Here is a 23,720-nt window from a genome sequence, read left to right on the forward strand (position 1 = left end):
TTGCCCCCGTGACCCCAGACTCTGAGAGGCCAGGTACATGGTGGACACCAGGGCAGCTGCTGGGTGAGAGGATGGAGGGATAGAAGAAGGAGGAAGGAGGAAGGAGGAAGGAAGAGGGAGGAGGGAGGAGGGAGGACGGAGGAGGGAGGATGGAGGAAGGAGGAGGGAGGATGGAGGAAGGAGGACAGAGAAGGGAGGGAGGAGGACGGAGGATGGAGGACGGAGGACGGAGGACAGAGGAGGGAGGATGGAGGAGGGAGGAAGGAGGATGGAGGGATGGAGGATGGAGGACGGAGGAAGGAGGGAGGAGGATGGAGGGATGGAGGAGGCAGGAAGGAGTAGGGAAGAGGGAGACAATGGAGAAAGGAGGATGAGGAAGGAGGAGGGAGGAGGGAGGAAGGAGGAGGGAGGATGGAGGAAGGAGGACGGAGGAGGGAGGGAGGAGGGAGGGAGGAGGAAGGAGGATGGAGGACGGAGGACAGAGGAGGGAGGAGGGAGGAGGGAGGAAGGAGGACGGAGGGATGGAGGATGGAGGATGGAGGACGGAGGAAGGAGGGAGGAGGATGGAGGGATGGAGAAGGGAGGAGGGAGGAAGGAGTAGGGAAGAGGGAGACAATGGAGAAAGGAGGATGAGGAAGGAGGAGGGAGGAGGGAGGAAGGAGGAGGGAGGACGGAGGAAGGAGGGAGGAGGATGGAGGAGGGAGGAGGGAGGAAGGAGTAGGGAAGAGGGAGACAGAATGGAGAAAGGAGGATGAGGAAGGAGGAGGGAGGAGGGAGGATGGAGGAAGGAGGAGGGAGGGATGGAGGAAGGAGGATGAGGAAGGAGAACAGAGGAGGGAGGAGGGAGGAAGGAGGAGGGAGGAGAGAGGAGGGAGGACAGAAGAGGGAGGCGGGAGGAAGGTGGATGGAGGGTGCAGGGAGTTGGGGCGGTGTGAAGTCCTGATGGGGGGAGAGCTGCCTTCCCTGGAGCCTTGTGGGGTTTGCAGATGCCGCCCCTCCTGGCCCGCTGCCAGGCAGTCTCCCCTGTCAGGGGTCGGGGTCAGGGCGCAGGTCACCTGCCCAGGGCCGTGTCCCAGGGTTGTGGTCCCGTGTCACGGGCTCTGGGTGAGAAGACGACCCTCTGGTACCCGGGCTCGCCCATCCCCAGGCATCAGGGCCAGCGCAGCCCCCGCCGGGTCACCGGGAGACCGAGGGGTGTCCTGGGTGGGTACGGGCTGCGTGACCTCCTGGGCCCACTCTCCGGGCCCCGCGTGACTCCCGGCCGGCTGCTCGCCCTTCCCGGGGTTTGCTGAGAGCCAGGGGTGGGGCGGGGCCTGGTTAATTATTCAGTGATTTAAATGAGATAGCATAGGACTTTTTATTGATTTGCATATAAAGTTATGAAATCCAATATATTGCAGTGCGGGCAAATTAGTGAGCCGTAAAGCAGACGCGCCGGCGATTTTCCGAGAGTGAGCGAGGGGCCGCACGGGGCCGGCTGGGAATAAAGGTCAGCGGGAAAGACGGATGGACACGCTGGCCGGTTAATGGCCCTGCGACGTGTGTGTATAAATTTATCCTTTTCCGTGCAGCCACCATTCTTGCTACTCAAGTGGGTATTTTAAACGTGCTCTTGTGTATATAATATTAATTTAGTCATAAAATAAAAGGCAGCCTGTGTGAACTATTAAATTCAAAATACCGTGTGAAGTATTTGCTGGGCGGGATGAGGGGACGGGGGCAGCGAGGAGGGGGCAAACAGGACCCGGAGCCCCCCACCACACGGGGCCTGGGAGGCCTATTTGCAGCGGCTGTGCCCCAGGGAGGGGCTCCGTGTCCCCCAGGGACAGCGCCCGGACCTTCATGGGGGAGCCCCCACCTGAGGTGCTTCCTCGGGAAGGGGAAGGGGCGGCCTGGTCACGGAGGCTGGCGCTGAGCGGAGGGCGAGGGGCTGAGGGTCCGTGCGGCAGGGGCGGGAGGCGCGTCCTGGGCTGGGGGAGCAGCTGGAGGCCCCGGGGGGTCTCTGGGGAACCACGCCCCGGCCCCACAGATGCACCAGGAGTCCTCATCTGCCCCTGGGGCCCCCACATCAGAACTTCCTGGACTTTTACCCACTTCTTGTGCCAACAGGAGCCCCCCGACCGTGTTTCTGACGCCGGGGAGGAGGTGGCGCAGGAGACAGCAGCAGCCGCCCAGGCCCGCGATGGTCAGGACAGCAAGGCTGCGCTGCGGTAACAAGCAGCCCGGCCCTCGTGCCTTCACCTGCACAGGTGGGCCTGCCAACGGTGCCCACATCCTCTGTTGGCGCAGCAGGGGCATGGGGGCCTCACCCCACAGCTGAGAGCTCCCCCAGACGTGCTCGGCCTGCGAGCTCAGCCGCCCCTGCGGGTCTGTCCGGAGCGTGTGCTGGGCGGGGACCTGAGGTGTCCCCGAGCCTCTGTGAGGCCCACGGGGGGCTCAGACCTGTGCCAGCTCCTTCCTGACACGGGCTCCAGGCTCCGGCTGCCCCTGTGGGCTGTCCCGGGACAGGATGTCCCCAGTCAGCTCTGTGGCACCAGGCGGGGCCTGCGGGGCCTTTCGGGGCCAGGAGGGGAGGGGCGGCTGGGCCGGGAAGGGTGGGGTGCAGGAGTGGGGAGCAGTCCGGGTTTGGAGAGGGTGGGGAGCACAGGGGCAGGCTCTGGCCGGGGGTGGGGTGGGGTGGGACCGCTTAGCCTTCTGTTCCCCAGGGAAGAGGTGAGAGCTTGGCCCGTAGCCGCCCTCTCTGAGCCTGTTTCCCTCTCTGTAGGATGGGGCAGCAAACTTCGAGTCATTGCACTGGGCCCGGGGAGTGCTACTTCCTCCCCTCCTGGGTGGTGGGGCAGGGAAATGGGGGGGCCCTGGGTTAGGGTCGGGGGGGCAGGAGGCAGTCAGAAGTTGAGGGGGTGCAGCCAGGCCCCACTGGCCTGTCCACACGGCAGACCTGGACGCTGGCTCAGTGGGTGTCCTGGTGGGGGCTGGAGAGGGCAGGGCCCGTCTGGCCAAGGTGGGCTGGATTCGGGGGGTGGGGCCCAGGAGCCTTGTCTCAAAGGCCGAGTTTTGGGCTAGCGATGGGGGTGTGTGTCCCTGCCCGCCTGGGGCTGCTCACCTCGGTTGGCCCGTTTTTTGGGGGTAAAGCCTACAGCCAGCCCCCACCCCGTACCCCCTCCTCCTCTGTCCCTGCCCCCAGCCGACCTCTGGAGGCCTGAGGGGGCACTGAGCCTCAGGGTGCGCTGGGCCTCAGGGTGGGCTGGGCCTTGGGGTGCAGTGGGGCCTCGGGGTACACTGGGGCCTTGGGGTGTGCTGTGGTCTCCAGTGGGACTGACCCCCCCGCCTCCGTGGCCCCCCTGATGGGGGGGCATCGCTGCTCCCGGGGACTACTCGGGGCCTCTGAACAGCCCAGAGAGGGGTGGGTGGGTTGGGACCCGACAGGAGGGAGGTAATGGGGGCCGGAGTCCGTGCGGGTGGGGTGGGGGCATATGTGGCTGGGGAGGCACAGCCCCCCACTGGAACCCCTCCCCGGGCCTTTTGCTGTGGCCTTCTCTCCCTGGAGCTGTCCCCGTGGGGGCCTCGCTCTCCCCTGAGCCGGGACAGTGTCCTCACCCAGTCCCTGCTCCACCCAGTTCCTGCCGTCTGGCCCCCCAACGCGGTGGACACAGAGCACCCAGGAAACCCCAGGGCCTCTTGGGGGGCTGTGCCGGCGGGTCGGGGTGTCAGGGGGTGGTCTGGCAGGGTGGGGTCCTGGGGCCGTGCCTTCTCACTCTTCCTTTGTCCCTACCTCTGTCTGTTCCCCTGAAGCTGATCTGGGGGGGGCACTTCTAGTCTTGCGGTCCAGGGTGGGGCGGGGGCCGCTGTGGGCCCACCCCTGAGCACAGGTGCCTACAGCTCAGGCTGACTGACCCATGGGGGGCCAGGACGCCCCGTCACCTGCTGCCCGACCCCGCCTGGGCCCCGGCCAAGTTCACGGTGCTCTCTGGAGGGGGGTTCCGGAAGACCAGGTGGGAGCCGCCGGCTGACGCGGGGCTGGGGGATTACCAGGAAACTGCTGTGAACATCTGTGTGCAGGTTCCGTGTGAACAAACGCCTTTATCTCTCTGGGAGACCCCCCCCCCAGCCACGAGCCATCCCAGGCCCCCTGGCCCACCCACCCCGCCTGGCCGGTCAAGGGCCCCATGTCCTGATCAGAGCATAAAGGGGACCCTGCCTGCCCTGGGGGGACTGGCCCTGGGTCCCCCCCATGACTCCTCCTTTGTAGGGGTCCCCAGCACTCACCCCGAGGCCAACACCCCATTCCTCCCGCTGCCCCACTGAGGGGCCCAGACTGGCAGACAGGGCTGTGTCTGGAGCCGGCCACTCCTGTCCCCTCGGGGGTCGCTTTGATGACCCTTGGCTGTCCGTGGGGATCCCCCGGCCTCGGGGCCCCCGGCTGGGCTGTGGCAGGTGGTCAGCGGCATGGACAGGGAAGGCTGGGGGTGTGGACAGCCAGGCGGGGCTGGGCTCAGCCTCCCTGGGATTGGGGTACCCCATCCCCGCAGGGGATGGCCTGCCAGGACGGCGTCTCTTAGGGGGTCCTGTGCCCTGGCTTGGGGGGCCCGTGACGGGGGCCACACTCCTCTGGAACCTCCGAGCCTCAGGAAATACCCAGTTCTGTGCCCCCCCATCCTCGAGAGGGGTTATGATGGAGTCGTTGTAAATTCTTACTCCAGGGCACCCGGTGGTTCTGAAGCCTGGTTTGTGTTCCAGAGACCTGGGCGAGGCTCTCGTGGATTCCTGGACGCTCACGTCGGGCCGTGGCCCGGGCCGGAGGCTGGAAGCTTCCATAGCCGGGTGGGTGGGGTTGGGGAAGGCCTGGGCAGCCGCTTCCCGGGGCCACTGTTTCTGCCGTGGCCGCCATGCTCTCGAAATATTCCGTAATAGGTGAGTCAACTCGTTAACCTTTATTATTATGACTTCCATGCTTGGTGTCAGCTGTTATAATATTTTACAATTATGTGTACTTTGTTGTATTTGCTGTTTCATGTGTATCCTTTGCTTTTCCTTTTTTGTTTGCATTTTTTTTAGGAAGGTTCACATTTTTATTCTGGTGGTTCTCTTTGTACATGTACTTTTCAAATGGCTGTAGTCTCCTGTTTTCTTGTTTAGAGGTTAGTTTGCTGTTCTTTCTCTAATTCCTCCAGGTGAGCAGTTAACTCTTCAATTTTTGCTCTGTCTTCTCTTTTAATATAGGCATTTAGGGCAATAAATTTCCCTCTCAGCACCGCCTTTGCTGCATCCCATAAGTTTTGATAAGTTGTGTTTTCATTGTCATTTGCCTCGAGGTATTTACTAATTTCTCTTGTAATTTCTCCCTTTACCCACTGGTTTTCTAAGAGAGTGTTGTTTAGTCTCCATGTTTGTGAATTTTATGACCTTCTGCCTTTTATTTATTTCCAACTTCATTCCATTGTGGTCTGAGAAAGTGTTTTGTATAATATCAATATTTTTAAATTTGTTGAGACTTGCTTTGTGACCCAACATGTGGTCTATCCTAGAGAATGTTCCATGAGCACTTGAGAAAAAAGTGTATCCTGTTGTTGTTGGATGTAGTGTTCTATAAATGTCTGTCAAGTCTAGTTCATTTATCATACAATTCAACATCTGTTTCTTTAGTGATCCTCTGTCTAGATGTTCTATCCATTGATGAGAGTGGTGTATTGAAGTCTCCAACTATTATTGAAGAGTTATCTATTTCTCCTTTCAGTGATTGTCGTGTTTGCCTCATGAATTTTGGGGCATTCTGGCTTGGTGCATAAATATTTATGACTGTTATGTTTTCTTGATGAATTGACCCTTTTATTAATATATAGTGTCCTTCTTTGTCTCTTTTAATTGTTTCGCTTTTGAAGTCTAACTTGTCTGATATTAATATAGCTACTACCGCTTTCTTCTGGTTGTTGTTTGCATGAAATATCTGTTTCCAACCTTTCACTTTCAGTCTATGTTTGTCCTTGTGTCTAAAGTGAGTTTCTTGTAGACAGCATATAGATGGGTCCTGTTTTTTAATCCATTCTGCTAGTCTGTGTCTTTTTATTGGGGGAGTTTAATCCATTTACATTTAGTGTTATTACTGTAAGGGCAGTACTTTCTACTACCATTTTGTTTTTTGGAATTTATATGTCATATCTTATTTTTTCCTCTCCTTTTACCTTTCCTGATAATCTTCATTTCTGCACTCTTCTCCAACTCTCTCTCTCCTGTCTTTTCCTATCAGCCTGTAGCACTCCCTTCAGTATTTCTTGTAGCGCCGGTCTCTTATTCACAAACTCACTCAGTGTCTGTTTATCTGAAAATGTTTTAATCTCTCCCTCATTTTTGAAGGAAAGTTTTGCTGGATATAGAATTCTTGGTTGGCAGTTTTTCTCTTTCAGTATCTTAAATATATCATGCCACTGTCTTCTTGCCTCCATGGTTTCTGCAGAGAAATCTGTACCTAGTCTTATTGACCTTCCCTTGTATGTGATGGATTGCTTTTCTCTTGCTGCTTTCAGAATCCTCTCTTTGTCTTTGACATTGGACAATCTGACCAGTAAGTGTCTTGGAGTAGGTCTATTGGGATCTATTCTATTTGGGGTATGTTGTACTTCTTGAATCTCTAATTTTCTGTCTTTTATAAGAGTTGGGAAATTTTCAGTGAATATGTCTTCTATTACTCTTTCTGCCCTTTTTCCCCTCTCTTCTCCTTCTGGGATACCCATAACACGTATATTTGTGCGTTTCATGTTGTCACTCAGCTCCCTAAGACCCTGCTCATATTTTTCCATTTTTTTCACCATCTGTTCTTTTGTGTGTATGAATTCGAATGACCTGTCTTGCAGTTCACTGATCCTTTCTTCTGCCTGTTCAAATCTACTGTTGTGTCCCTCCATTGTGTTTTTCATCTCCTCCATTGTGGCCTTTATTCCCATGAGTTCTGCCATTTGTTTTTTTAAGTTTATGAATTCTTCTTTATGGTCAGCCAGTGTCTTCTTTATATCCTTCAGCTCTTTTGCTATATCTTCCTTCATTTCATCAAATTTATTTAGCATTAGTTGCCTCTACTCCTGTGTCTCAGCTGAGCTATTAGTTTGTTCCTTTGGCTGGTCCATGTTTTCGTGTTTCCTGGTATGGCTTGTTATCTTAGGTTGTCTAGGCATCTGATTTTCTTGATTAGTTTATTTTGGAGCTTGTTTTCTGTCTTTTACCTAGTGGTTTTCTTGTTGGTTGGCTTTGTTCTCTGGCCTCTGTTATTCAGTTCAACTTACTCTAGACCTCTAACTTAGGTTCTATTTAGTTGATCAGAATTTTCCCCCTCTTGTTTTTTCTGTTTCTTGCTCTGCCTCTATGTAACCTTTTTGTGAGTGGGTCTCCTCAGATATGATCGACCCTAGTCATATTTTCCCAGTCTAGTGAGGCCCAGGTCTCATTGGGAGGGTATGGAGTTTTCCTGAGAATGAGACCCTCCTATGAGGCCTTTAGAATTGGTGCTTTTCCTCTCCTGTCCAGCAGGTGGCGCTGGCCAGCCCGCAGCTCCCCCACCAGTGTAAGGAGGTGTGGAGACTTTAGTTCTCCTGGTGACTCTGATCCTGTCAGGGACGTGGCTGACTGAAGCCGGAATCTGAATTCCAGCCCCTGGGGTCTGAATTCCCAGAAGGAGGACTGCCAGTTGAGCTGGACCTCCCTCCACTCTCCCAATCATCAGAACTCCAGTTGTCTCTCAGGGGCACTATTCCCTTCTCCCCTCTCCTCTTTGGGGCCTCTCCAGGTAGATTCCTTGGTCAGCCTGAGTTGCCAATTAAAGACGGGGTGGAGGCCTTCAGTAGTGAATACGGAATTCAAAGACACTGTGGGTACTCTGTCTCCCCCAAGCCCAGCCCAGTCCCCCAACCTGGGCTTTCCGATAGAAAATAACCACATATATTACTTTTAGATTTAAAAAGAAAACAATAGAAAAGAAATCAAGAAAAAGAAAAAAGGGGGAAAAAAAAAAAAAAAAAAGAGTCTCTTTTAAAAGTCTTTCCCCAGCCTGGAAGTTTTGTCAGTGTCAGAATAGAGCATTTAAAGATATGCTTTGGGCTGTTGTCTGATAATTACTCTCCAACCGCTTCAGTTCCACTCCTGCCGGGGGCTATTGAAATGCAAAATATAAAGGATCAGTGAGAAGCCAGAAGGGACAAAATATAGGGGAAAAAAAGAATGGCTCTTTTGGAGTCTGGGAATGGGTGCCCGCTTTTACGTGCCCCCACTTCTCGGAGTCCAGCCCTTCTTTAGCACCCCAGCTCCCAAAGTTAGTTAATTAATTTGTTAATTAATTCTGCAGTTGAGGCTGGGTTGAGCCTCCCTTCTTGCCCTCAGCAGATTGCTGTTTTTGGGGTTTTTTTTCCCCCCTTTCAGGGAGCCGGCAGCAAGACAGTCTGTGAGGTCTGGGTGGGGAGGGGCGCCAGACCCCTGGTCCGGGGAACTTACAATGTTCGCTGCGATCTCAGCTTTTCCTCCAATTCCAAACTTGTGTCCAATGTGTGACTGGTTACTGGAGACCCTGAAAACACTGTTTCATATAGTTCTTGGGTAATTGCCAGCTGCTCTAGGGGAGAGACGAAATTCTGCTCCTCACCACTCCGCCATCTGTCCCTGCCTGTTTTTCCACTCTGAGTTAATTTTTGTGTAGGGTGTGAGGTAGGGGTCCTCTTTCATTCTTTTGGATATGGATATCCAACTCTCCCAGCCCCATTTGTTGAAAAGACTTATGTCCCAGTTCAGTGGCTTTAGGAGCCTTAACAAAGATCAGTTGGCCATAGATACGTGTGTCTATCTCTGAATTCTCAATTCGATTCCATTGATCAATATGTCTATGTTTGTGCCAGTACCATGCTGTTTTGACTACTGTAGCTGTATATTAAGCTTCAAAGTTAGGGAGTGTAAGTCCTCCTGCTTCGTTTTTCTTTTTTAGAGTGTTTTTAGCAATTTGAGGCATCTTCCCTTTTGAAATAAATTTGATAACTAGCTTTTCCAAGTCTGCAAAGTAGGTTGTTGGAATTTTGATTGGGATTGCATTGAATCTATAGATGAGTTTGGGTAGAATTGACATCTTAATGACATTTAGCCTTCCTATCCATGAAATGGAATATTTTTCCATCTTTTAAGGTCCCTTTCTTTTTCTTTAGTAGAGTTAAGTAGTTTCCTTTGTATAGGTCTTTTACATCTTTGGTTAAGTTAATTCCTAGGTACTTGATTTTTTTAGTTGCTGTTGAAAATGCTATCTTTTTCCTGAGTGTCTTTTCACTTCATTCATTTCTAGTGTTTAGAAACATATCTGACTTATGTTCATTAATCTTGTATCCCACTACTTCACTAAATTTATTTATTAGCTCTAGTAGCTGTGTCATCGATTTCTCAGGGTTTTCCAGATATAAGATCATATCATCGGCAAATAATGACAGTTTTACTTCTTCCTTTGCAATTTAGATGCCTTTCATTTTTTTGTCTTGCCGGATTGCCCTGTCTAGCACTTCTAGCACGATGTTGAATAACAGTGGTGATAGCGGGCAAACTTGTCTTGTTCCTGATCTTAGAGGGAAGCCTTTCAGTCTCTCACTGTTGAGTACTATGCTGGCTGTGATTTTTTTATATATGAGCTTTATCATATTGAGGAAGTTTCCTTCAATTCCTACCATTTGAAGTGTTTTTATCAAAAAGGGATGTTGGATTTTGTCGAATGCTTTTTCAGCATCTATTGAGATGATCATTTGATTTTTCTCCTTAGATTTGTTAATGTGTTGTAATACATTGATTGATTTTCTTATGTTGAGCATTCCTTGTATGCCTGGAATGAACCCCACTTGGTCATAGTGTATAATTTTTTTTAATGTGTCTGGATTTGATTTGCAAGTATTTTGTTGAGAATTTTTGCATCTATATTCATGAGGGAGATTGGCCTGTAGTTTTCCTTTTTCGTAGCATCTTTGCCTGGTTTTGGTATTAGATTGATGTTAGCTTCATAAAATGTGTTAGGTAGTGTTCCATTTTCTTCAATGTTTTGAAAGAGTTTTAAGTAAGACCGGTGTCAGTTCTTTTTAGAAAGTTTGGTAGAATTCCCCTGTGAAGCCGTCTGGCCCTGAACATTTATTTGTGGGAAGTGTTTTTGATGACTGACTGGATCTCTTTGCTTGTGATTGGTTGGTTGAGGTCTTCTATTTCTTCTCTAGTCATTCTAGGTTGTTCTTATGTTTCCAGGAAATTGTCCATTTCCTCTACATTATCCAGTTTGTTGGCATACAGTTGTTCATAGTATCCTCTTGTAAAATTTCTTTGGGATCCGAAGTAACATCACCTTTCTCATTCATTATTTTGTTTACATCAGTCTAGCTAGGGGCTTGTCAGTCTTGTTGATCTTCTCAAAGAACCAACTTTTAGCATTATTTATTCTCTTTTGTTTTTGATCTCTATGCCATTTATTTCTGCTTTAATCCTTGTTATTTCTTTTCTTCTACTTGATTTAACATTAGTTTGCTGCTCATTTTCTAGCTTCTTTGGTTGCTTCATTAGTTCTTTGATTTTAGCTCTTTATTCCTTTATGATGTATGCATTTTTGTGCTACAAATTTACCCTTCAGTACCGCTTTTTGCTGCATCCCATAGGTTTTCGTATGTTGTGTTGTCTTTTCATTTGTCTCTATACATTTAGCAATTTCTCTTGCTATTTCTTCTTTAACCCACTGATTATTTAGGACTGTGTTGTTTAACCTCCATATATTTTTGAATTTTCTAAGTCTCTGATGGTTATTGACTTCTAATTGTATTCCTTTGCAATCAGAGAATGTGCTTTGAATAATTTCATTTTTTTTAAATTTATTGAGGCTTGTTTTATGTCCAAGCATTTGATCTATTCTGGAACAAGTTCCATGAGCACTAGAGAAGAATGTGTATCTTGGTGATTTGGGATGTAATGTTCTATATATGTCTGTTAATTCAAATTCATTTATCAGACTGTTCAGGTTTTCAGTTTCCTTATTGGTCTTCTGTCTGGTTGACCTATCTATAAGAGACAGTGATGTGTTGAAGTCTCCCACAATTATTGTGGAAAGCATTCGGTGAGAATCAATTAGCTATATGGAACTTATAATAAAGAATACTGTATATTTTATTATTTTCAAATTGTGTCCTACACATTCTTTGTATCCGTAAATTTTATAATACACATATATGTGCCCAAGAGAGACTACATAATTTGCAGCACCAGTGTTCAAAAGGTGGAGCCCCTTGCTCAAAAATCATTAAGAATTTCAACACAGAACATTATGACATCACAGGTCCTAAGCCCATGAAGCTGGCTTTATAGATGCATACATTGCCCCCACACCCACGACCCCCCTCCCCGTGCCACCAAAATCCAAGAAAAAAAAAAAAAAGTTAAACATTTACAAGTTCAGCTCTGGCCAAACCCTAGATGATATATTAAAATCTTGGCTCCATCACTTACCAGCTCTATGACTCAATCTCTCGGTATTTCATATTACCATTGGATAAACGGGAAACAATACATCCTGCCTCATACTAATGTTCAAGGATAACAGCCCAGCATTTGTGAACTGGTAACTAATCCCAGATACTGTTGTAGGTATTTTACAGGTATTATTCTTTAACCCCCATGAAACTGTCTACTGAGGTAGGTAGTATAATCATTCCTGTTTTACAGTTAAAGATTAGGCATATAGAGATTATTTGTGACTAGGCTCAAATAGTAAGTTTTGGAGCCAAGTTGCAGATTCAGTTTGACTCTAAGCTTCTTTCAAGCACTATCCTATGATACCTACCAGAATGTCTGATACAATTTAAACCCTCAATAAATATTAGCTATTATTTTACATAATATATAATAAAGCTCCTTGTAAACTGAAGAGAGCTACAAATGAACTGATTACTGTTACTATAAAAACATCTTTTTAAATTAAACAAAAAGGGGGGGGACTTGTCACATCTGAAGAGAGGCAAAAATCTCATATATTGCTGGTGGGAGTGAAAATTGGTACAACTCTTATTAGGGCAATTTGGCAATATCCATCAAAACTACACTATCCTGAGTCTGCAATCACATTTCTGGGAATTTATCTTGGTACACTTTTCCAGGAACAAAATGATGTATGTACAAGGTCATTCACTGCAGCTTCATGTGTAAGAGGAAAAAACTGGAAACAACACAAACATCTATCAATAGAAGATGGAAAAAATAAATTATGGTACATTCGTGTAATAGAATACTGTGCAGCTATAAAACACATAAACAAACAAGGAAGCTTTCTACATATTGACATGGAAAGATTTCCAAGATAAAAAGTGCAGAACAATGTATATAGTGTAAGAAAGGAGTAAAATAAAAATAAATATTCATTCTTGCTTGTATTTGTATAAAGATACTCTAGAAGGTATATAGGAAACTATGAGAAAAAATATTAAAGGACAGGTGTTAGTGCATGACTTTTCATGATACATATGACATTCATTTTGATAAGTGAACAGTGAATAGTCTTTTTTACTTAGAATGTTTTATTCTGGTTGTATATATACGTATATATATATGTGTGTATATACATAATATTACAAAATTTGCCATTTTAGACATTTTTAAGTGTACAAAAAATCAGATGCCCCATATTTACAATGTTGACTGACCTTCACCGCCATCCATTACCGAACTTTTCGATGACCCCAAACAGAAAATGCATCTATTAAGCATTAACTCCCCGTTCACCCACACCCAGCCCCTGGTAACCTCTAATCTACTTTCTGTCCCCGTAAATTTGCTTATTCTTGATATAGATATTTGCTTATCTCATAAAAGATATTTCATAGAAGTAAAAGCATACAATATTTGTGTCTGGCTATTTCACTCAGCATAACGTTTTCAAGCTCATCGATCTCATAGCATGTATCAGAATTTCTTTCCTTTTGATGGCTGCATAATATCCCACTGCATGCACACAGGGTGAATATATCACCTACTCGGAAATGCTTAACGATTAAAAATGTAGTTGTTGAAATTTAAAAAGATCTTTAAACGATAATGTTGTTTTAACATTACGAGTAGCTCATTTAATTAGCTTATTTAAGATTTCGCGAGAATGATTTTGTGAGCCCCTCCCCAAACATTTGAAAACTGAGAAAATCCAACTTTATAAACATTTTCAAATGCCCATTAAATTTACCAAAAGAGAATTTAGGGGGCCATAAATAGAGCCAGCCCAAAGATTCCCAGTGAGATCTCATCCACGATTTCTCCCAGCCGCGGTCTCGAACCTTCACCAACCGCCACTTCAGCCGGTCCCGCAGAACCCAAGAAAACGAACTCAACGTAACCACAACCGCGCTGCAGAGGGGAATTTCAGCAGTAGCGCACCGGGTGTGTGAGTGGAAGTGACTGTAGTCTACTCACGACCGATTGGCTCTCCCGCGTGGACCTCAGACTGCTTTCGACTCTCATTGGTCGGGTGGGTTGTTTATTTGAAGAGTCCCCGCCCTCCGGAGAAGCCGGGTCCCGAGGCTTCACTTCTCCTTCGTTACTATTGGACTGTGTTCCAGCCTATCTTCTTCTTCCGCCTGCCGATTGGTCTTCAGGGCTGGGAGCTCAGCCCCGCCCCCGCCCGGCTTAGAGGAGCGCGGGGACGGCGGGTGGCGGGGTTGGGGGCCTGAAGCGGCCGGACCGGCGCTGGCGGCGCAGCTGAGGCCTTGGCAGAAGCCGCGCGGTGAGTCTGGGGTCCGGCACCGACCCCTTCAGGGCGGCGGAATGTCCGGACCCACGGCCAGCCGGGTCCGTGTGGGGTCCCGGGAAGCCGCCTGTCGGGGGCGCGGGAACCCGTTAGTACCGGCACTCGCCTCTGGGCGCCCCCGGCGGGGCAGCGCCCACCTCCCGCGCGACCCCCAGCGCCCTCTGTCCCGCCGTGACTCCCAGGCGCCCGCCAGGCCTGCCGTCAACCCCGGTCCCGCTGAGGCCTCTGCGGGGCTCCGTGCCCTGCCACAGGCTCCCCTGCTGAGCCCCCACAAATCCGGGGCCCTCCGCCTCGGAGAGGACGCCCGCAGCGGCAGCCGCTTGTCCCCACCCTGGGGACTTCCCAGGGACTCGGACCCGGAGCTGAGCTCGGCTCCTCCCGGGGTTTCATCCCCTCTGCCTTTCCCCCCTGCATCCCTAGTTTCAGCCACCCAACTTAGCGGGTTTCTTCAAGCGCACACCAAGACCCTTGGGACGTTTGACTTCAGGTAGTTTAACAATTCCGCCTGGAGCAGCGGACTGGTTCTTTCCTGAGAATGGGAAATCTTAGCCAGTCACCACCACCACGGCCGCCGCCGCCGCCGCCACCACCACACGCGTGCGCGCACACACACACACACACACACACACACACACACACACGGTGTCGTATTTTCTCTGGAGGGATCCTTGTGGTTTTTCTTCTGTAAAAGTTGGCATTTCCTTCTGCAGTCTTCTTGGCACTGGAGTATTTGAAAACTTTAATAAGGAATTATTCTGTGTGTGTGTGTGTGTGTGTTTGTGTGTGTGTGTGTTTTGTTCTGCGTGTCACAGATGGGTTAAAAAAATAAGAATTTTGAGTAATTGGTTTTATGGTATAATGAGGACATATCAAGATAGGTATATGTGTTACTCCCAAAGCAATCTGCACTGAGTCCCGCTGTGGCCACTTTATTGTGGTTGCTGATCATTTGTGTATTTCCCACTGGATCAGAAGCTCATTGAGGGAAGGAGCAGTACATAATTGAGAAATGTATGAATCATCTCAAAAATTAATCACTCTCTTTTAGCTTACCTCTGAGAGTCTGGTATTCTATGGAACTGTACTGTCCAGTACAGTAGCCACCAGCCACATCCGTCTACTGAGCCCTTGAAATTTGGCTACTCCAAATTGAGATCTCTGTAAGTGTAATATACATGCTAGAATTTGGAGACTTACTACAAAACACAATGGAAAACAGGTCAGTAATTTTTTAGAATGGTAACATGTTGAAATAAAATTTTGGATATATTGGGATATTTATATAATATATATAAAATATATTAAAATTAATTTAATTGTTTTTTTTTAAATTTAAATATTCTGCTAGCATGTTTAGAATTACAGTTTTGGATCATATTATATTTGTATTGGACAGTGCTGCTATAGAATAATAATCTCTCTTTTTAGATTAAACTCCTTGAGGAAAGGGGCAGTCTTAGTCATTTTTTATTCTCTCCAGTCCTCCCTACCTCTATTACTGGCACTGTGCCATGTCTATGGTGGTAATGATAAAAGTAGCTAACACTAATTGAGAACTCACAGTGTGTTTGGCACTGTTTAAGCACATTTTTTTTTTTTTTTTTTTTCCTTCTTTTTTTTTTTTTTTTTTTTAAATCATCATTTTATTGAGATATATTCACATACCACGCAGTCATACAAAACAAATTGTACTTTCGATTGTTTACAGTACCATTACATAGTTGTACATTCATCACCTAAATCAATCCCTGACACCTTCATTAGCACACACACAAAAATAACAAGAATAATAATTAGAGTGAAAAAGAGCAATTGAAGTAAAAAAGAACACTGGGTACCTTTGTCTGTCTGTTTCCCTCCCCTACTTTTCTACACATCCATCCATAAACTAGACAAAGTGGTGTTTGGTCCTTATGGCTTTCCCAATCCCATTGTCACCCCTCATAAGCTACATTTTTATACAACTGTCTTCGAGATTCATGGGTTCTGGGTTGTAGTTTGATAGTTTCAGGTATCCACCACCAGCTACCCCAATTCTTTAGAACCTAAAAAGGGTTGTCTAAAGTGTGCATAAGAGTGCCCACCAGAGTGACCTCTCGGCTCCTTTTGGAATCTCTCTGCCACTGAAGCTTATTTCATTTCCTTTCACATCCCCCTTTTGGTCAAGAAGATGTTCTCCGTCCCACGGTGCCAGGTCTACATTCCTCCCTGGGAGTCATATTCCACGTTGCCAGGGAGATTCACTTCCCTGGGTGTCTGATCCCACGTAGGGGGGAGGGCAGTGATTTCACCTTTCAAGTTGTAAGCACATTTTTTTACATATATTAACTGACTTGATCCTCACATCAAACCTATGAGTTAGGTATATTATCCTCATATTGTGGTTAAGGAAACAGATGTAGAAATTTTAAGTGTTTTCCTCAAGGTATATAACCTTGGAACTGAAATTAAACCCAAGTAGTCTGGCTCCATGGCCCTCAGATTGACACACTGTACTATGCTGCCTCTTTTAAACGTCAATCACTGTTCAATGAATGTTTTCTAGGTTTTCTACATTTTCCTCAGTGAAGTCTCCCAGTCTTTTTGGAATCCCCTACCTGACTAAGATAGGGTGGAGATCTGTGTTGTGAAAGGAGGTCCAATAAATTCATTGTCATAGGTCATTATTCAGAGAATTAAAGGAACCTTATCTCCAAAGAGTCTCAGGGCAAGATGCTTTGAACCAGACCTGCTGACACCACACTACCACTACATTGAACAATGTGAGCGTTTTGCAGCAGTTTGCCAGTGGTCTGAAGAGCTGGAATGAGGAGACCAGGGCCAAAGCTGCCAAGGAGCTCCAACACTGTCACCATGGAGCTACAAGAGGTTGGAGACTTCTGTGATTTGAGCAAGTGAGAAGGGTGTTTGGGCTAAATTGTCATCACTGTTTTAGATGCCTTTTGACAGCTAAGGAGGCTTTGGAAAATGCGGAGATTCTGTTTTGGAAAAACAACCAACTTTAATGTCCGTAGAATGTGCAATTTCCTTTGCAGTGGTTTCACATTTCTCTGGCATTTCTTGTGTTCGTGGTAACATTTTTGGAGTCAGAGTAGAGGCTGTTTCTTCTAATTGCTTCTTTTCCCCACCTCATACCAGACGCTCACTTCTTTCCTCCTGATTACAGTGGTTGGGATGGGTTGGGGAAGTTGATAGTCTGGGGCTGTCTAAGTAGAGACTTTACATGAAGTCAAGGACAATGTCTTGTTCATCCTGGTACCCCAAGCAGTAGGCAGAACCTCGGACAGGATGTTTCCTACCACAGAGTAGATACTTAATAAAGATTTGTTAAATGAACAGATCAATTATGGGTTCCATTCATGTAGTTTAAAGCTGTAGTAATGGGCAGTAGCTTTGTCTTTGGTTTGAACTGTACTTGCTGTCAACCTCTCTGGTCCTAATCTTTGGAAGACATCACCTCTCACCAGGATGTGCCCTAAACCACAGAGAGTCTGCAGAGTACATCCATGGTTACCCATACTGCTACCAACCACAAACCTCCTGTTCTTAGAAATATATTCCCCCAGCAGGATACAGTCAGAGGCCTGGGCTTAAAAGATACTTGAATTATTTTTCCTTTTGTGATCAGATTATCAGTTTGATGCACATTTAGAAGGGGTAGTATGGTTTTAGAAATTGCATTTTCTCCTTCATGTCTGGAAGATAGAAGTGCATTTTCTTTTTGTATATTATGCTAATAAGCAGCAACCACACTGAATCCTCTTACTGATTCTAATAATTTACCTGTAAATTTTCTCAGGTTTTCATTCTAGATAATGACATAGTCTGTGAAAAAATGAAAGACAGTTTATTTTTTTTTTTTGTTTTAATCTATAAACCATTTATTACTTCTCCTTAACTGCATTCCTAGGACCTCTACCACAGTGTTGACTAGCTCTAGTAGAGTGGGGATCTTTTAAACTCCTGTCTGATTTTAATGAGACTGTTGTTAACATTGCACCATTAAGTATAATGTTTACTGTAGGTTGGATGGATAGCTTGTTGATTATAAAAATCCCCTTATAGCCGTAGTTTGCTAAAGAGTTTTTATCTTGAATGGGTATGGAATTTTTCAAATGCTTTTTCTTTATCCATTGTGATGATCATTTGGTTTTTCTCTTTCCATGTGCTAATATTTTGAATTACATTTGTATGTGTTCTAATGTTAAAACCACCTTGGTCATGATGTATTTTTAATACATTGACTTCATATGTAGTATTTAATGTAAAATTTTTGCATCTATGTTCTTAAATGGAATTAGCCCATAATTTTTTTAACTACAGGTGCACACATCTGTTCAGCTTTTCTGTTTCTTCTTAAAGTTTTGGTCACATTTTTCTAGGAAATTATTCATTTTATCTAAATGATAAGGAGTGTTGGCATGAAGTTGTTTACACTATTCTCTTATTTTTTAATTTTTTAAAAACTTTTTTCTGAGAAATTTGACTATACTATTTTTCTTTTTCAAACAATCAACTTTCCATTGTTGGTGTTTTCAGTTTTATCTTTGTTTCCTATTTCAGTAATCTGCTCTTATCTTCATTATAACTTTCTATTTTCTTCTGCTTTTCTTTTTAACTTCTTATATTGGAATTTTGGCTCGTTAATTTTAAGTGTTTTCTTTTTTGTTGTAATCTGTTAAGGCTCAATATCACAGGTGTTGCTAACTGCATTCCAAAACTCAGGTTTTATTGATTGAGATATAATTCACCTACCATAAAATCCCCCCTTTTAAGTGTAAAATTTGGTTATTATTAATGTATATACAGAGTTTGGAAACCATCACCACAGTCTAATTTTAGAAAATTTCCATCACGTCAGAAAGAAAGCTCAAGCCACTTTAGTTATTCCTGTTCCTATCCCAACCATAGGCAGCCACTAATCTACTTTCTGTCTTTCTGGAGTTGCCTTTTCTGGACATTTCACATAAACAGAATCATGCACCCTGTGGTCTTTTGTGTCTGCCTTCTTTCACATAACAATGTTTTTGAGGTGCATCTATGTTATAGCATGTAGCAGTAGTTCATTTCTTTTTGTTGCTGAATAATGATACTGTATTTTCATTATTGGTTAGAAAGAAATATTTTCTGTTTCTTATGATTTCTTCTTTCACCCTTAAGTTATTTAGAAGTGATACCATGGAATTATCGGAATTGGTTGGTTTATCTATACCATGGTATATCTAATTCTCTTTCTATCTGTCCCTCTTTTCTTTCCCATACCATGGATTTGTGGAAGAAACCAGATCATTTGTTCTATAGATTTTCCCATTCTGGATTTGACTCATGGAATCATCCAGGTACATTTTAAGTTCCTGTGAACTAGTTAGATTTAGAGGCTTGATTAGATTCAGTTCCATTCCTTTGGCAAAAAATACATCCTAGGTATTGTTGAAAACTTCCTGTTCCAACATAATAGGAAGCAAATATTTTTTACATCATCTACTTACAAAGAGGTGAGTTAGTTGGTTCAGGTGCTGTGATCCTGTGATCCCATCTATTATAAAGTTCCTCATCTTTCTTTCTTCTAATTGTTTTACGGTCCATTCATGACTGTTTCCAAGATCCATTATTTCATTAGAAACTATAACATTATGATTTTCTAATTCTCTCATTGCTTCTGGATTTATTTTCTAGAAATCATCTATAAAGAACTTTGTATCGTTACCTAGATAACTTGAAATACAGTTCATGCAGAAAAGGCAGAATAAATGCAAATGCATGGTTCTTTCCCTTTATCAGTTTTTCACAATAATGGGTCATGGCTTTGGCAACCTCTGAAAGATAACCAAGGTTCACACGCACACACCCATTTTTTTTTTTTTTTTTTTTGAGTATCCTTATTAACTCATGGACTGAAGTATGTCTGGTGTATTTCACTTTGTTGCAGGTGTGTTCACTTTTTTCTTCTTCACAATCTAATGACCACTATCAACCTGACTTATTGTGTCCTTTCTACAGAGCAGAGTAGTCTTACTTTGATTACTTTCTTTCTTTCTTTCTGGAAAAAAGGTGATCAAATACATGTCACTTAAACCTGGGCATGGCCACTTCTTCAAGGAGCTCTGGTTTCTTTTAGTTTGGATGTACCCCAAATTTTTGTTGGGATGTTCATTGCTGTTGCAATATCATTATTTCTAGATCTTTTCTAGTGAAGAGAACTAGAAATATGTAATTTTAAGAATGAGAAAAATAAATTATAGTAATATTGATATTTCTAATTCAAATTTAAGATTAAAGAATTTTTACTTCTTTGATTTTAACTTATATCTCTTTTCTGTTACAATAAAAATTTGTTTCTTGGTTCTGGCATTTCCATAATTTCTTATTTGGTTCCTCTTACAAAATGTATACAAATAGGAATTCAGGGAAGATGGCAGAGTAGGTGAGGCAGAACAGGGTTTTCCTCCTTCAGAGTAACTACAAAGGGGCCAGAGGACACCAGGGACCACAGTTCCAGGGTGTGACCAGCCATAGAGTGTTCCTCACAGGGGACATCCCACAGCCCCCCCTCATCCGCCAGGCCAGCAGCAGCAAAACCGCCACTGGGCAAGGGAGTGAGCAGCGGCTCTCCACTCCCATCCGCCTACCTTGACAGTTTGCTGGGGGATGATCCTCCACAGCCAGACTTTGGGGAGCCACTCTGGAAGGCTGTGTGGCACTTCTGCAGGAAGCTAAGTACAGAATTGCCATATGATCAGCAATCCCATTACTAAGTATATGCTCAGAGGAACTGAAAGCTAAGACATGAATGGACATTTGTAAACTGATGTTTATAGCGGCATTATTTATGGTTGCCTAGAGATGGAAACAGTCCAAGTGTCCATCACTGGACTAGTAGATAAACAAACTGTGGTATATACACATGATGGAATATTTTGCAGTTGTAAGACAGAACAAAGTCACTAAAGATATAATAACGTTGTTGAATATTGTTCTAGTTTGCTAATGCTGCCAGAATGCAGAACACCAGAGACGGACTGGCTTTTATAAAAGGGAGTTTATTTGGTTCCACAGTTACAGTCTTAAGGCCATAAAGTGTCCAAGGTAACACATCAGCAATTGGGTAGCTTCACTGGAGGATGGCCAATGGTGTCCGGAAAACCTCTGTTAGCTGGCAAGGCATGTGGCTGGCATCTGCTCCAAAGTACTGGTTGCAAAATGGCTTTCTCCCAGGATGTTCCTCTCTAGGCTGTGGTTCCTCAAAAATGTCACTCTTAGTTCCCCTTGGGGTATTTGTCCTCTCTTAGCTTCTCCAGAGCAAGAGTCTGCTTTCAATGGCCGTCTTCAAACTTTCTCTCATCCGCAGCTCCTGTGCTTTCTTCAAAGTGTCCCTCTTGGCTGTAGCTCCTCTTCAAGATGTCACTCTCAGCTGCACTGAATTTCTTCTGTTAGTCAGCTCATTTATATGGCTCCGGTGATTTAATTTAGACTCACCTGAATGGGCAGGCCAACACCTCCATGGAAATTATCCAGTCAGAGTTATCACCCACAGTTGGGTGGGGCGCATCTCCATGGAAACACTCAAAGAATTACAATCTAATTAACACTGATAGGTATGCCCACACAAGGTTACATCAAAGATAATAGCGTTTGGGGGGACATAATACATTCAAACTGGCACAAATATTGAGGACATTTTGTTGAGTGAAGTTAGCCAGAAACAAAAGGACAAATACTGTATGGTGTCACTAATATGAACTAATGTTAATGAGCAAACTTTGAGAGTTGAAAGCTGAGCACACAGGCACTCAGGAGACAGAAAGAGGGTAGAGAGTGGGCATTTGATGCTGAAGAAGTATAGAATGTTCAACAGAATTGATTATATAGACCCCGAAATGGATAGCACAATAGTGTGTGATGGTAGCAGAATATTGTTAACACACTGAACAAAGATGTCTGTGAGTATGGTTGAAAGAGGAAGGCTAGGGGCAAGTATGACATCAGGAGGAAAGATAGAGGATAAAACTAGGACTATATATCGTAGCAAAGTGCAAACATAAGAATGTTTTTATGTGAGGGAGAACAAATGAATGTCAACTTTGCAAGCTGTTGAAAAATCGGTTGGTATAGGGGAAAAATACAATCAGTGCAAACTGGAGTCTATAGTTAATGGTAACTTGTAAGATGCTTCCATTAATTGTAACAAAGGCAATATACCAAAGCTAAAAGTCTATAAGACGGGGATATAAGGGAGGGATATGGGATTCTTGGTAGTGATGGTGTTGTCTGACATTATTATATTGTATTGTATGGTATTTTTTTATTATCTTTTTTATTATTCTTTAACAAATTTTTTTTCATAGTAATGAATATGCTCAAGTGCTGATTGTAGTGATGAATGCACCACTACATGATACTCTGAACAACTGATTGCACACTGGGGATGATTGTATGGTATGTGAATGTATTTCTTTAAAATGGTAGAAAAAATATAAATAGGGATGAAAGTGCTGGAGAAAACCTGGAGTGAGGGATGTACCTGTTTACTCTTGGTGGGGAAGTAGAATGGTGTAGCCTATCTGGAGGCAAGTATGGTGGTTCCACAAAAAGCGAAGTATGTGGGTGCCATGAGGTCCTGCAACCTCATTATGGGGTATATACTTGGAAGTTCTCAGAGCAGGGACATAAATGGACATTTGCTCACTGGTGTTTATAGAAACAGTATTCGTGACTTGCAATGGGTGGAAGTGGCCTAAGGGTACATTGACTGATGAACAGAATGGTGAACTGTGGTGTAGACATCAGTGGAATATTGAGTAACTGCAAGAAGGAGTAAAGCTGTGAGACACACAATGAGGTGAATGGATCCTGTGGATAGCATTTTGAGTGAAGTACACCAGATATGAAAAGACAAACGTAAAGCCTCACCAATATAGACTAACTACCATGTATAAACCCTGAGAATTGAATCTTAGAGCACAGCTTATCAGGAGAATGCTTATTGTAGTGGTCACTAGATTGTAAGCTCTTACAGCTGTCACATCTCTTCCTGAATTGTAATGGCTATGTGCAGATTCTGAGATGGTGATCCCTTTGTGTATAACCTGGTTGATCTCTGGATCTTGGGGTTATCTGTGTGACACCTGAAACTCAGAGCTATGAATGTCAGTATTAGCACATACAGCAACTGTTAAAAAAGCTGAAAAAGAGTCTGGACTTCAATTAGAGATATGAATGAAGCAGATCTGGTTAGGACTAAGGTAAATCAGGCCAAATGGTAGAGGACGATTTTGACTGTGCTTTAAAACTTCACCTTCACTGTCATACCAAGGGAAGAGATGTTTATTTGGTGCAGGATATGTGTCTTCTACAGCACACTAAATAATTTAACTTGTATGGTCAGTTTATTCAAACACTGAAATTACATGGAACTTTGAATAGGAAGTGAGATCTGGTAGGTTTGTAGAGGTTAGTGTGGAATAGTGATACACCCCAAAGTAATTTGGGCAGAGAATAAAAATGTGTCTGCAGGACCCCCTGAGGAGCTGGGAAAAAATGCGAAAATGTTGGATGTCCCTACCTGGATTATTGCTGATATTCTCACAAACATTGAGGACTGATTTTTGGTATGCTGGGCCCTCAATCTTGGGGCTTACCCTTATGAGGCTTGCTACTGCAAAGAGAGGCTAAGCCTACTTATAATTGTGCCCAAGAGTCTCCTCCAGAGAACCTCTTTGTTGCTCAGATGTGGCCCTCTCTCTCTAGCTAAGCCAACTTGGCAGGTAAACTTGCTGCCCTCCCCCCACGTGGGCCCTAACTGCCAGGGGAGTAGTTCTCCCTAGTAATGCAGGATATGACTCCCACGAATGAGCCTGGGGGTTGAGCCTGGAGCCAGCATTGTGTGATTGAGAAAATCTTCTTGACAAGAAGGAAGAAGAAAAATGATACAGAATAAAGTTTCAGTGAC

The 23,720-nt window shown here is 44.9% G+C and overlaps 1 long non-coding RNA gene across 2 annotated transcripts in view; it reads left to right on the plus strand.

Annotated features, from left to right (window-relative positions):
- The first annotated feature begins 13,640 nt into the window (after positions 1-13,640).
- Positions 13,641-23,720, plus strand: part of LOC119531019 — a 55,166-nt gene continuing 45,086 nt past the window's right edge. Inside the window, exon 1 of one of the 2 annotated variants that reach the window (XR_005216169.1) lies at positions 13,641-13,747. This is a non-coding gene — a long non-coding RNA (uncharacterized LOC119531019). The remainder of the gene's footprint in view (positions 13,748-23,720) is intronic. The other variant, XR_005216168.1, reaches the window with a different exon arrangement.

The sequence above is a fragment of the Choloepus didactylus genome, chromosome 4 (genome assembly GCF_015220235.1).
Source record: "Choloepus didactylus isolate mChoDid1 chromosome 4, mChoDid1.pri, whole genome shotgun sequence".
Taxonomy (NCBI): Eukaryota; Metazoa; Chordata; class Mammalia; order Pilosa; family Megalonychidae; genus Choloepus; species Choloepus didactylus.